Source organism: Camelus dromedarius, unplaced genomic scaffold (assembly GCF_036321535.1).
Source record: "Camelus dromedarius isolate mCamDro1 unplaced genomic scaffold, mCamDro1.pat HAP1_SCAFFOLD_121, whole genome shotgun sequence".
Taxonomy (NCBI): Eukaryota; Metazoa; Chordata; class Mammalia; order Artiodactyla; family Camelidae; genus Camelus; species Camelus dromedarius.
Window position 1 is genome coordinate 2,352,856 of NW_026989801.1, and position 14,266 is coordinate 2,367,121.

Consider the following 14,266-nt stretch of genomic DNA (forward strand, 5'->3'; position numbering starts at 1 on the left):
GAGAGTCCTTGTGATGATGTCTTTTTCCCAGCCTTTTCCCTCTTCTTAACTATGCCCTTTCTCTTCCTTTCATCCAGTCTGGTTTTCAGCCTGCCTGTGGCATTGATTTTCCCTGTCTGTAGACTCTTCCTTTCACTGGTACATGATAATGTTACATGTGGGCTGTGGAAACTTGCTAGATGTCAAGAAAGAGCAAATCCATTGCATGGTAGTATTTTCAGACTGTGGTATACTTTTATCAATTGAAATTAAATCAGGATGACCCCCTGAGCCCTCCCATGACCTCTTTTCTCCTTCCTACAGGTGATACTGCTATTGTTGCTGCCTGTGCCCTACCCCCAGCCTTGGTTTTGGAGTTGAGTAAGTCACCATCACTGGAGCCCTCTCTTTAAAAGATGAAAACATTTGCTCCTTCTCCCTGGTTGGGGACTTGGATGAGATGAGGTACCAGATAAAGAATGCAGCCCCACTTATTCTGACCCCTGCTTTTTCAGATGTACTCTTTTTGAAATAATACAGTTCAACAGTATAAAGATTGATTGTGAGCTAATGAGATAGACAAGACAACCGAAAATTTATTAAATATCCTTTCATGCCAGAAACAAATGTATTATACACACAAAAAGCACATAAAGCACGGTAGTACTGTGGTTACAAACATGGGTCTGAGATCGAGTCCTGCTCTGGAGTGACCAGTCCTGTGAGATGGAGAACTGGTAGGTCTGCTTAGCCTCTCCCATGCTTGTTTCCTGTCCTGCAGAGACGGGGCTCGCTAGGAGTCCCTCCACCGTAGAGGTGTTGTGGGGTGTAAATGATGCATGTGGGCAGCCTGAGCACAGCTGTTCGTTCCTCGTAAGTGCAGGATAGAATGGATTTGTGGAGACAGCTTTATGACCGCCCCGTGTAGACTCTCAGTGCGCCAAAGGGATGTCTTGTGGTTTGGATGTGGGATTCTCACTTCTCTAAATACCCAAAAATTGTGTTATTGGGCCTTGCTGATTTGAATCTATTCTTTAGAAAGTACATATTGTAGATATATTTTTCAAGCATGCATGCTTTTTTTCTTTTATTATTTATAGTTCTACCCTCTCATCACTTGGTGTGACTTTACATGGAATCCAGAAAACTATCCTAAGCTACCTGCCTCTTCACACTTCTCCGTGGTGGTTTTCTTCCCTGACTAGAAGAGGGTTTTGCATAGGAAATTTTCTTTCCCCTTTTCTTTCCCATTTTCTTGGAGTCTCTCTGTTTGTCTGCCCATCTCTCACCTGTCCATCTGTATTTATCAACCCACTCATTCTTCTTACTTGTTCCAAGAAGCATATTAGGCAACTTACAGAAGAACAGATACCAAATAAACAGGTGAGAAAATGGGGCCAAGTACAGACATTGTGTCTAGTTGGCAAGCTTGTGTGAGGGTTGCAGACATGAGACATATAAGACTTATAAGATTGCTGTGACTTATAAGATCGACAACAAGAGTGTGCCTGAGGCTCCCAGCAGACACAGGGAAACAGGGTTTGTGGGAGATTCTCCCTGGATGTGAAATAAATAAGTGGATGAAGAGAAGCCAAGCCTTTCCAGCTCCTAAGGCTTGGGAGAATATTTTGAGTGTCTTCCAAAATCAGAGTATTTCATCTTTTCCTTTGTCAGAGTTCTATGTATAGTTGGTTACATTCTATACATGGAAATTTCTCCAAAACTGCTTCCCACGTGAGTCCCATGGCTCGGAATGGGGTGGTTCTGCTCATTGACGGGTGTTGGCCAGAAACAGAAAATGACAGCCTCCAAGAAACCTGGGATTTGTCAGTTATGTTTTGTCAGTGCTGTTGACTTCAGAAAATGCTTTCAGAGTTCCTCTCCATCTGAGGTGGCAGCGTGCTCTCTTAGCATCATCATCAGGAGCTCAGGGCCACGGGATGGTGTGGGCTGACTGCACTGCCGTCAAGACAGCTGGGGTAGTCACTGCAGGCGTGGTGCTTTCACGTAGTGCATTTCATGTTCTTTAATAGGTTTCAACAGGGAGTTAATTGAGTTAATTAACATTTAATAAATATGATGCTTTGTTGTAAAGACAGTTATAGGCAGAATATAAGCTGTGAAGACTTTAAAAACGGTTTCATTACTGAAATTTCAGCAGGGAAGATTTAGTTTATCTTATTTACGCCTCTCTTTTACAGTAACAAAGAAACAAGACAGAAAAAGCAGAGGATGATTTCTGTTCTTCCTCTCGGCTTGCAGGTGCCCTCACCTCCAGTGGCATCCATCCAGACACCAGCACTGACACTGGCCGTGCTCAGAACTGCCTCAGCCCTGAAGACACAACTGACAAATAGAAGGGGGCCACGCCCTGTTACAGCAGGTGCTCTCAATTTGTGGGTCCTTATGTAACTGCATGTTGTTATTCAGGATCGCCCGTTCTACATTGTGTGGCGCTGCTGCAGTGTCTCCTAGTTATTTGTTTCTGTAAGTACTTATGTATTTTCTCCAATGCATGGTAATAGACATCTTAAAATGCTTTTTTTCAGATGAAAAATAATGTGTATTTAATATAATAAGTCTGAAAAAAGGGGCAAAGAGGGTATCCTTGTCCCACTACTCAGAGACAGTAATTAACAATTTAACTTCTATTTTCTGTTCTTTTCTTCAGTGTGTATCACCTCTGTCATAAAAACCAGTGAGCACTCTGTGCCTGTTTACTGTGTGGAGACCTCCATTTTCCATTCGTATTATTACATGTTTTTCTGCAATATTCTATCTCCCCTGGCATGATTTTTAATGACCAGTAAAGCATTCTGTCTTGTGGAGGCATCGTCCATTTTACTTCAGACTTAAATAAACTTTTAAATTCAAGTATACTTAACTGAAATACTGAAAAGAGAACTGTGGTGGTACCAAAAGGCCCCTAACTCCCTTCCCCTTATTTCATGACTGTAAAAGCTGTTGACAATCTGGTGTATATATTTCATGACCTTTATGCTTATGACATATATATATAACCATAAATACATACATACATACATACACATATATGAGAAATCAACTTATATGTGTGTGTATATATGCTTTATTGAAAAATAAGACCATACTGTATGTGTTCTTCAGCTCACTTTATTCACTCACGGGTATATCATAGACGTCCTCCCACTCCAGACTCACCCGGTCCTTTCAGATAGAGTGGAGGGGTCTCCTGATGTGCAGGTGTGGTCTCTTGTGCAAGGAAACCTTTGGTGGGAGAGTGATGTGGACAAGGCCCTGGACCATGCCGAATCGCCGGCCCCTTCAGAGCCCACATCTCGCCATGATTTACCGCATCATTTTCTTGATGTTGGACCCTTAAGTTTTCTCCATTTTCCACTTTCAGAAAGGATGTTTGACTGGCATCCCTCTTGTACAAACATACCTGTGATCTTGTATGAGTATTCCTTTAGTTAAGGCTTCTGGAAATTTAGTCCCTGGATGTGACATTTACATTCATCTCAGGCTCCTTTCAAGTGACTCTAGAAATTGCTTCTCCAGTGGGGAATGAAAAGCTGTAGAATAACTTATGTAACCAATTCTCTATCACTGGATATGATTTCACTTCAGCTTTTCATCCCACCATTGTAAACAGTGCTGTGTAAATGCTCTGAGTACATCTTTTTGAACTGATTTTTTTTCTAAATGAAACGATTCCTAGAAGTTGAGTTGAGCCTGTGTGTACACACGTTTTTCAGAGTTTACATATCCATTGACATGTCGTCCTCCAAAATGTCGCTCACAGTTTGTTCTCTCACAGATGGACACTAGCTAGAATATCTTTTATAAATATTTGCCAATGTGATGAGCAAAAGTGCTTTTTCATTGTTTTAGTTTGTATTTGATGACCAGTGAGGTATCCAGCATTTTTCACTTATTAGCCATCTGACTTTTTAAAAGTGAATGATCCCTTTTGTCCTTTGCACATATTTAAGTGAGGGAACTTCTTGTTGCTTTGTGACAGCTCTTTGTATGTTATGAACATTAACCGCTTGTCTTCATCAACATGTATCACAGAGCTTTTTCTTGTCATTTCTTGCCTTTCATTTTGTTCAGTAGGTTTTTTATTTTCGTTTTGGCCCAAAATATTTTTAAGATTGTAAATGTCTTTCTTTTGGGTTTTATCTTTGTTATTATTCTTAGAAACACTTTCTTATAATGATATAAATCTCTTCTGTAAGTTTTTTTAATCTCTAAGATGGAGATGATAATAGTACTTGTTATAGTGAGGAGAAGTTGAATTAATATGAGCAAAGAGTTGCATTTGTTGTTATTAGTATTTTAATATTTACATCACTCTCTGTAATTTTTCTTGTGGTCATTAGCACAGGAATAGAATTTGTACTTTCCAGGTGATTCTCTGATTGTCCCAGGACAATTATTGAATTCATACTTTTCTCTTTGATTTGAAATCCCACCTATACAGTATGCTTATGTACACTAGAGTCTCTTTTTGAGCTCATGGTTTATTTCTGTCAATTTTACTTTCTTACTCCAGCGCTATATCTTATATATTGTAAAAATTTATTTAATAACTGAAAGTGTGATTTTTTTTACTCTTTTCTTCCATCCCAAATTTTCTTGGCTAGTATTATGACTATTATTCCTGAAGAAATATAAAATACTTCGTTCAAGTTAAAAAAAAAAAACAGATAAGGTTTTTCATGGGATTTTTTAGTAAGTTTTGAATTATCTTTAGGAGAACTTACATCTTTACAAAACTGCTTTCCTCCATGCAATATGTTGATGTCTCTACATTCAAACCTCTTACTTTACTCCTCAGTAGAGTCCAGTAGTTTTCTCCATGTAGAACAGGGGCTTTAATTTTGAGTTTATTCCAGATTATTGTTGATGTCTTTGTTAATTCTGTAAGTGAGAATTTTTTGGTATTATATTTTGTAACTGTTAAAACTGACACCTAGGAAGGCAGATTCAGTTTGTAAATACTCACTTTGTAAATTGTCATTTAAAATTGTAAGTATTAAGTACTTGTTCCAGAATCCTTTCTTTTCTGTTTTTCAAAATTTGTTTCCAAGATTATCAAAATGGTCATAGCTAAGTAGTATATTTGGGGAGACAGATGGAGAGAGGTAGTGTGGCTCATGTACAAACTCTGAGCAGTTTCATGGCTGCCTTTAGGCTGAAGAAGCTGCAGAAGAGACCAGGTTAGACCAGGGATGGCTTTTTATGCACTTGAAAGCCAGCATTCCTGCCTTTATGGTGAAGCATGTTGGGCGTGGCAGGTAGATGATCAAGGTCTGATGGAGGCCACTGGCCGCACAGAGTGCTGTGTCTGTGAGAACTGGAGACCATCGCTATGGGAAATCCTTGGTACCAGGAACACTGCAGGGGAGCTGGGAGGCCTGTGTGTTAAGGATTTTCCAGTCCTGGGAGTGAGAAGAGCAGACTCTGCATTCAGATCTGAGTTTGAATTCACCCTCTCTTGTTTACTGGTCCTCTGACTTTTGTCAACTTATATATCCTCTTTGAACACCTGTTTTCTTGTCTCTCAAAACAGGAGAATTACGGCCTGCTGCTAGAGTGTTTGATCAGGGTAAATGATTTGTGTCTATAAGACTCCACGTACAATCACAAGCTCAGTAAGAAATGGGCTGTCACCTTTCTTCTGCAACTCAGTGCTTGACAAGACATGGGGGAAAGCCAGTCCATAATTTGTGTGTGATGTAATTAGGAACAAAATTAATGTCTTGCCTTTCCCTAGCAGTATTCGTACTCCTTTGCTTCATTTACTTCTTTCCTCCTTTCTATTCCCCTTTCCCCTCCTCCACCAAAAGAGCCTGAGACTCTCTCAGAACACTAGATTCAAATTAATTTAAAGGTTGTCTCATCCTTATGAAATGACAGTAAGATAAAAAAATCTGTAAATATCCCAGAATTCGTTGTATTTGATTTACACACACACACACACACACACACACACACACACACAAAATCAGGCTACCTCCCACTTGCTGAGGGAGAAGGAACACATTTACTGTGTTTCCATTCACTGAGCGTGAGAACAAAGTCTCTTATGCAGACATTCTCCCGGCTTCTTGCATGGTGTTTTTAATTGGATTTCTGCTCTGTTGCCATAGAAATATTCTCCTAATAGAAGAGTGGATGTGGAGATATAGACATTCTGCTGAGATATTGGTTTCATCGTATTTGAGTTGGAAAGTACTTAAGAGCATAGAGCAGTAACTTTTTATGGGTGAGAATCCATGATGGTGTAACTTGGACAAGAACCTGTGTCTTCTGTCATCGTGTCCAAGTGGGTGAAGAGGCAACTCGGCAGGGGATGGCAGGGGTCCTTCTTGCTTGAGTTCCAGGGTCTTGCTAGTTTTCATTGCTCACCTGCCTTTAGTTTATGTCCATGTGGCCTCTCATGGGAAGGTAACTCTGTCCTGGTAGACTGAGTTTCTAATCAGCAAATAGCTCTGGATCCACTCATATTTCCCAGAGTTTTTGTGCTGACCTGCTGACACTTTATATAAATGAGGCCTAAGAAACTACTGAATATAAAATTCTTATTGATATCACTTGCCCTCGAGTTCCATAGGAATGGGGTGCTTTCTCAGGCTGTCTACGGCTAGATCTGAACAAAGATATGGTGATAGGCTGTGCTTCTGGACCCTCCACAGTCAAATGGGATTTCCACCTAGTTTTTAGAATCAGGCAGATGAGTTCAAATATTGCGTTTACCAGTTATTAGCTTTGTGATCTTGGGAAAGAAACTGTACTTCTTTGTGTCCAATTTTCTTTGTCTGTAAGTAAGTTCAGTAATTATTTTAAGGTTTTTTTTATAGAATTGAATGAGCTAATTCCCTTATTTATACCTAAAATACTGATCACGTGGTTCTATGTTGGTGCCTTGGTAGATGATTACTAAGGAACTCGGCAGTGAGAATGTGGGTGGTGGACCCCTGGGTCATACAGCTTATATTCCAGGATATGCTTGTAAAAGACTGGATGTGCAGTGGATTTTTAGTAAATATCCATACCTTTCCTAATCCACATTGATTGTTTATATATCTTTACACTAATATATGAACAATTTTTTATTGCAATTTAAATATCTTTTTAGTATTTAAAATATGCAGCTATAACAAAAATACATGAAATAAATAGATTTGACTTTTATTTTCTTTTCAATAAGCAAAACAAATAAAATAGAAAAGAAAAAAAGTTTTGAAGGAGTTGAAATAATTTTATTTCCTTGGAATCAATTCCCTATGTTAGGTTTTTTGGTTGTGTTGCTAAACAGCATATAAAATTGACAGGTTGTGACATATTGTAAATGAGGAAACAGTGGAGACATACTAACTCCAATGAAGTCATTTAGTTACCACGTCAAAACTAGTTCTGCTTCCTGAATGACAGGCCAGTAAATCGGGAGATAAGATGTTAGAGCAAGGAATAGTGACTTTATTTGAAAAGCTGGCAGACCCAGAAGATGGCATACTGATATCCGGGAGAACTCTCTTCCCCAAGTCAGAATTCAGTCTCCTTTTTTACTAAAAAGGGGCGGGGGTGTGGTTCGTTGTTGCAAACTTCTTGCTGTTCGGATTGATTTCCTTGGAATCCTTTGTTCTTGCAGCTGTCCATGTGGGTCAACTCATGGTGACCTTTTAAAAACACCAAAAAAAAAAAGGTTATTCTCTATTTTGCAACTTGCCATCTCTACATAAGTGTAGAAGAGCTAACATCCTTAAAGATGAGAGCCCGCAGAATAGGCCCTCCTGGATATTTCAGGCTAAAGGCAACTTTCTTTTACAAAAGGTGCAGAGCTAGCAAGTCTGAGCCTAGAAAACAGGGCACAGGTTTAAAGCCAAAGAAACACATCTAACATGAAGTCAAATTTGTTCTTTTCTATTAAAATTCCTTTTTCCACCTCATAAATAATTTTAGTAAGAAACATGAACAATTTTTAATTTTTGCTTCTTAATAACGGATAAATGAGCCAACTACATTTTTGTGAGCAGGGATGCTGTGCGTGCCTTGGGTTCACAGCAAACTCTTGTTGGGGGTGGTCGACCCTGCAACATGTCTGAAGCCCTGTGAGTGTTGGTGAGGGTCTCCCTAACCTGGGGCTCTCTTCAAGAACCAGCGTATGAGCATTGACCTCTGGAGACCTCTTTTTCAGCTGCAGGAAACTTTTTCAGATACTGTGATTGAAAAATCACTCCAGCTGGGGATAAGTAGTGAATAAAGGAAGAGGAAAAGGGCTTGGAGTAAAGTAGAAGAGAAGGACAGAAGATTAGGGAGCCTGGGGGCTTGGAAGCGGGGCTTCGGGAGAGAGACGAGCAGAGGTGGGGCGGTGCCCGGCTCCGGAACCAGCTCCTGCACCTGTCCGTGCGCGCAAGCCACACAGCATTTAATTGGCCCAGGACGCTATCCTGTCTGGATGTCACCCTGGGCAGAACCTTGAGAAGTGAAGGTAAGGGGTGGGCAGCACTCACATATGGGTCACTGAAGGCTTTAGTCAAGTCCTCAGTGCCTTTTCTAGTCATGTGTCTTCACTTGCCCTTTATCTTAGGATCTGAGAAGCAGGAGCAAGGAACTCAGAGAGAGATCCAGGAAGACATCTGACTCTGTTAAGAGACGACAGTCACAGCGACACGGGGAGTGAAGAAACTTGCAGCAAAGTAAAATGACTTCAGAAAAATTGCATCAGAGCTGCAGGTGTGAGAGAGCCTAAGCCTGTCTCAGAGTGCAGGGGACAAGTGGAAAGGAATGGTAAAATTTCCACTGACAATTGAAATTTTGTTAAATAGCCTGCTACTCTTAATTGTATCACTTGATTGTATGTAGCTGTATTTCTGTGAGCATTTATAGGTTCACACAACACCACCAGCACCTCTTGCCAGCATCAGGGATGGGCTTTCTCAAGCACAGTGCCCCTCCTGCAAGGGTGGGCCACGCTGTGGGTCCTCACCTGGGGCCGGGTTGCTGCAGGGCACTGAGTCCCCGAGGCACAGGCTGTGAGACACGACAGGAACATCTCTGCTCATGACTGATGGCCTCCAATTCCCCGTGCAGTGTAAGAATGCTGGTGACTCAGAAGCATGCTTCGAAGCTGCCCGTGTCCTTGCCATCCAGAAGCGGAGCCTGGGAGCTTCTGAATTTCTCCAGAATGCGGTTTACATTCACCTTGACAGGTGAGTGTATGTCCTTTTACAAGTGGAGGAATTACTGCCGTTTCCCTGGAACTTACTCACCACTAGTCTATCTGATTTTCCTGTGCTAGGATTCAGTATAGCCTGCTAAAAATTCTGGAGTCAGATCTTGAAACCTTCGTGAAGAGGATTATTTATTTTATTTCTTTATATGATAGTATTTTACTTTCAAAATTCAGAGTTTTCAGTTCATTGAGGAATTTTTTCGGGGGTTGGAGAATCATCTTTGCTCTTACGATCTTTGTGACCTGTTGCTATATGCCTCTCACCTGTCTTCTGTCACTTGTGAGGCAGTTCCATTTGTGACCCTGTGCAGGTTGTTTATGTTATAAAACATAAAGTCTGTATAAGTACAGTCCCTTTTACTCCGAAGACATTCCAAAGTACTACTTAAATCTGGGTGTGGCTTTTAGAAGACAGAATCATTAGAACATGTACTTGCAGGTTGCTAGTGCAAAATCCCCAAATCAATAGTCTAGCTCAACATCTAAAATCTTTCTAATCTACCTTGGGTTTGTATGGTTAAGTGAAGCAGTTTGCTAAGAAATCAAGACCAGGTTTAGAATACAGGCTGGTGTAGCTCAGCTGGTCCTCCCATGCTGATGCTCTGTCAGAGGGCGGGGCCGACCTGAGAGGGCGTGTCCTGCCCACCCTGAGCTGACAGTTTGATGGCAAAGACCTTCACCAGGTGAAGAACTTGGAGTTTCTTCTAAGAAAAGTAGGTTTGAAAAGAGTCCTAAAAGCGAGGGAGTGACACAATCCCATTTGTCTCAAGTAGGGGAGAGCGGCTGTAGGGCCAGTTGGGAGACTCGTGAGACCAGGTGGGCAGTGTTGGTGGCTTCCACTTGAGCGGTGGGACAGTCAGTGGGTAAAAGTGAACAGATTGAAAACATGTTTTGATGGTAAAAAGGAAAGGATGAATGCTGTCTGTGAAGTTAGAATGGAGTAAGACCCAGGTTTCTGGGTGGATTAATGAGGTAAATGATAGTCCTGCTGTGCTGTGATGAGGGAAATCTGCAGAGGGAGTTCTGGGGAAAATCTGATGAGTTCAGCTGTGGGTAAAATGAAAGGCTGTTAGATGTGTGGACTGCGAGCTCTGGTGAGAGCCAGTAGTGAGTAGGGTGAGGGGAGAGAGACTTTCAAATCATTTTGTCTTGTGAACATACAAATAAGTGTGAGCAATGACACACTTAACACCTCTATATTCTGGATTTAAACCCCAGTATCATTTTGCTATATTGACTGCAGAGATTCTTAATTTTTTTTAACAGAAATAAAATAAATAGAAACAAAATAGTGGAGTTAATGAACATCTTAGAGTTGATGTGTGTCCTTGTATATATTTTGATACCTCATCTGTTTATAACTATAATCTACAAAAAGTTAACTTGCTTAGGATAAGAGTTAAACAGAGGGACGTGACACACACTGTTGGGGGTTGAAGCTGATCACCTTGGGCAAATTATGTCGCCTTTCTGTGCCTTGGTTGCTTTTTCTGTGACTGCCCCTGGGCCCCTCATCACAGCTGATTTCCTAGACTTGATGTTGGGAGGGAGGCTGCTGAAGGGAGTAAGAAGTGGCAACGGCTAGGGATACTGAAGAGAGAGACAAAAACCGATTAATGCCTATAAACTTAGTACAAATACCCTCAAAAGAGAAAGAATCCCGCAGTGTTTTGAGCCACTTAAGTAAGGAAAACAAAATCACGTGGACCCAATTCTCTTGAACATTTGAGTATTGTGGGTGGGAGGGTGTCATCAAAAATGTGTTGAGAAAAGGCCTTTTGGTTTCCCTTGACGTTTCCAGTAAGGGTGGGTAGCATAAGCAAACCCCCCCCCCCGGTTCACAGTGGAAGGTGCCTTTTTGTGCAAAACTGACCAAACCTTGGAGACCAGTCATCAGCGGTGCTGGCAAATGAAGAGACTTCTGGATTGGGTGGGGTACTTGCTGTGACTTCCAGGTGACCTGCTGGCTGGGGACTGTGAGGTGGGCAGTAGGTTTGCAGGGAGACCCAGGCATAATCCCTGGCTCTGAGGCTGCTAGTCTGATTAGTCCCTGGGCACCTGCAGTCCTAATGGGGCAGCTCTGGATGTGGCCTGGGACACCTGCCATGCTGAGGGAGAGAAGAGGGCTTCCCTGAGGGGTGTCCCTGCAGAGAGTGGAAACGTCCTCCTGCAGGGTAGGAAGAGCCTCTGAGCAGGGTGCTGGATTCATAGACAAGACCAGCCTGAGCACAGAGGGTTTGTGAAGCTGGAAGACATACAGTGGACTGAGCAGCCTTGTTCCTGAGAGACTGGAGGGAAAAGATGCGGAAAAGGCAGGCTAGGCTCAGACCCTGTGCTGGGTTATGAGTGACAGGAAAGGACTGGTCAGGCAGGCACAAGATAACCCTGTGGGTGTCCCAGCTGGGGCGTCATGCCCGAGGGAGGAGCAGGGTTATAGACTTTGCCACTTATTAGCTGTGTGACTTTGAGCAATATCACCCCACCTCTCTCTATATATATCTTCATTTGTAAAGTGACACAGTGACAAGCTCGTGTCATCAGAAGGCTTAGTTTAGCTCTGATCCTTTTGTCCAGTCCTGTCAGTGCTGCCCTGCAAGGTTCTGCAGCGGCTGCTCTTACCCTGAGATGGGAGGGTGTAGAGGGACATTCTAGCACCCGAGGGCAGGAAGGAGTTGCTTTAAAAGCAGACATGTTGCCGCCTGCAGGTGCAGACCTGCAGGCAGTTTGGTTGATGGTCCTGGAGAGAACTTTGGAGGCCTTAGCATCGTCTTAAGACTTGTTTTCACTTGGGGACCGGATTTGCCTTTGCAGATTAATGTTGAAGATTTGGGCTTCTGGCAAAGCTGTTTTCAGAGATGGGTATATATGTAACATATTGTATAAAATAAAATGATTTTCTTAACATGTGGGACTTTGCAGCTGTTGGGAACAGCTCTGTTGCCCTGGTCTCCATGGAGGACACTAGCGGTCAGCAGAGCGTGCGGGAGGGCAGGCAACCCACAGTGGTTTTGCCAGCTGTTCTCCCCAGTAGGGCAGTCTGCTGAGTTGACTCTTCTCTGAGTTTGGTTACCAGATGAGCAGACAGCAAAGTAATGAGTTCTGGTGGGATTGTATAATGACAGGAAGAAAGAGGAACCACTAGATTTTCAGGACTAGAACACGCTTTTGATTCCTGATCCAGTGTGTTCCATTACAGTAGTGATGAGTTGTGTCTATTCTGGGACTTGATTGTAATAAACGTTCAGCCTAAAATTAAGAGTTGTGTTTCATTTGGCGGGAGGACTCGAGCTGGGATGACAGCCTCTCAGATCACTCTGAGGGACTGCTCCCAAGAGGTATGGGAAGAGCTAGGATATACAGGAGCTTTACAATAAAGACCAGGTAGTTGGAACAATAAAAGTTTGCTTGTTATCTAAAGAAAGCCAGGTATCTCAAGTTCAAGTATTTAGTGGTTTTCTATGTATGGGAGGAAGCAAACATTTGGACTCACTGAATTCATTCTTTAGACAAGCACCTAGTTATCTAGGGCCAGTATCCTGTCCTTCCTTATTCTGAGTCCGCTCAGAGGGCACCATTGTGAGTGACTGAGAGGCTGGGCTGCAGGCCTGTCCTCGCTGGGGTGTGGCAGCAGCTGCTGATGGCTTGGCTTCAGCATTCTTTGTTTACTGACATGGTTGCAGTATTTTCTTTCACATTGTAGTACTTTCATTCACAGTGCTCCCCCTTGGTCCTAAATTCGACCAATATTTTGAGAGACGTTTCATGACTAATTTTGTCCCATGGTGCTAGGATGGCTCATTCCTAGTTCAGGTGAAGTATCTTCTGAGCTGCCATTCAAGGTGTTAGTTTTTTATCAGACCCTGTTGATACTAAAAGTTCTCTGGATCGCCTATCTTACTAGTTTATTATGATCCAGGAATTGTTTACCCTTCGTTGCTCTTTACCATAACTAGAATCACACTATTACAATTATTTTACACAGAGTTATAAATTTTATCTATTCCTTCAAGATGTTTAGCCATCATCAATCTTGTAGGCCTCGTTACACATTGGGAAATGTAACAGACAACACTTTTATTATATAAACAGTATATGAGTAATTCAGCTAGTAATGTTTATAAAGTCATGAGTAAGAATTTAATAGTCGAGAAGTTATATTTTTGGGTTAAATTTTTCCTTCTGTTTCTGATAGAGTTTGAGTGATCTTATGAGAAATTTCATATTTATGGTCAGGGTCAGAGCAGGTACTAATTGGCCAGGTGAGGTCTCCCACCTTGGAAGATCAACAGTGGCCTAAACAGAACTATAATTTCTTTTTAGAATAACGTTTCTGAGGGCTATCTAGTTAGAGCCTTGGAGTAGGGAAACCCACCAAGGTAACACAGAAGTACTAGACATAGTTAATTTACCATAAACTTAACAGTTGGTGTAGTTCATAATCAACGGTAGGAGAAATTATCAAAGTAATTTGCATAAAGGCCTGGTTCGGTGTCTTGGGTCTGCAGTCTTCTTCAGATGTTGTCTTCTTCTCATCCTGACCTTGTAGCTTTTTCTCCATTTGGGCATTGTTTTAAGGTGAGCAGGGCTCTATAGACCAGTGCACTGCAGGGGCTGTTTCTGATAGGAAATGAATCTGAAAGTCCATTTCCTTCAGCTATGGTGTGTATGGTCTAGTTAAGAGTACCTGATAAAGGGTCGTTCCATTCAGGTTGGAGACAGTTCTTTAAGTCATGCCTGTTCCAGTATTTATAATACCCTGGCTGCTGGTCATGGGGCATTGGAACTTTGCCCAAGGATAGATTACTGAGCTTCAGAAACAAACCTAGAGTATTCTTTTTATAATTCAATTAAACTTTACAGCAATGTGACATAACAGCAAGGAATGATCTGGGAAATGTCTAAGTAAATATAGACCTCAATCAACAAAAGTAGAAATTAATATCCACTAAAATATAATCTTTTTTCTCTCTAAAGTTACCCTCAGTTTTCTCAAATATAGTCAAATCAAGATTAATTTATTTACAAGCTAAGTCTGATTATTTGATTATATAGGCTTTTTTTAAA

The 14,266-nt window shown here is 41.7% G+C and overlaps 1 long non-coding RNA gene across 1 annotated transcript in view; it reads left to right on the forward strand.

Moving 5' to 3' along the window:
• Positions 1-14,266, forward strand: part of LOC135320781 (uncharacterized) — a 64,916-nt gene that overhangs the window by 28,268 nt on the left and 22,382 nt on the right. Inside the window, exons 5-8 of the long non-coding RNA XR_010380112.1 lie at positions 304-360; positions 2,242-2,466; positions 8,558-8,757; positions 9,061-9,179. This is a non-coding gene — a long non-coding RNA (uncharacterized LOC135320781). The remainder of the gene's footprint in view (positions 1-303; positions 361-2,241; positions 2,467-8,557; positions 8,758-9,060; positions 9,180-14,266) is intronic.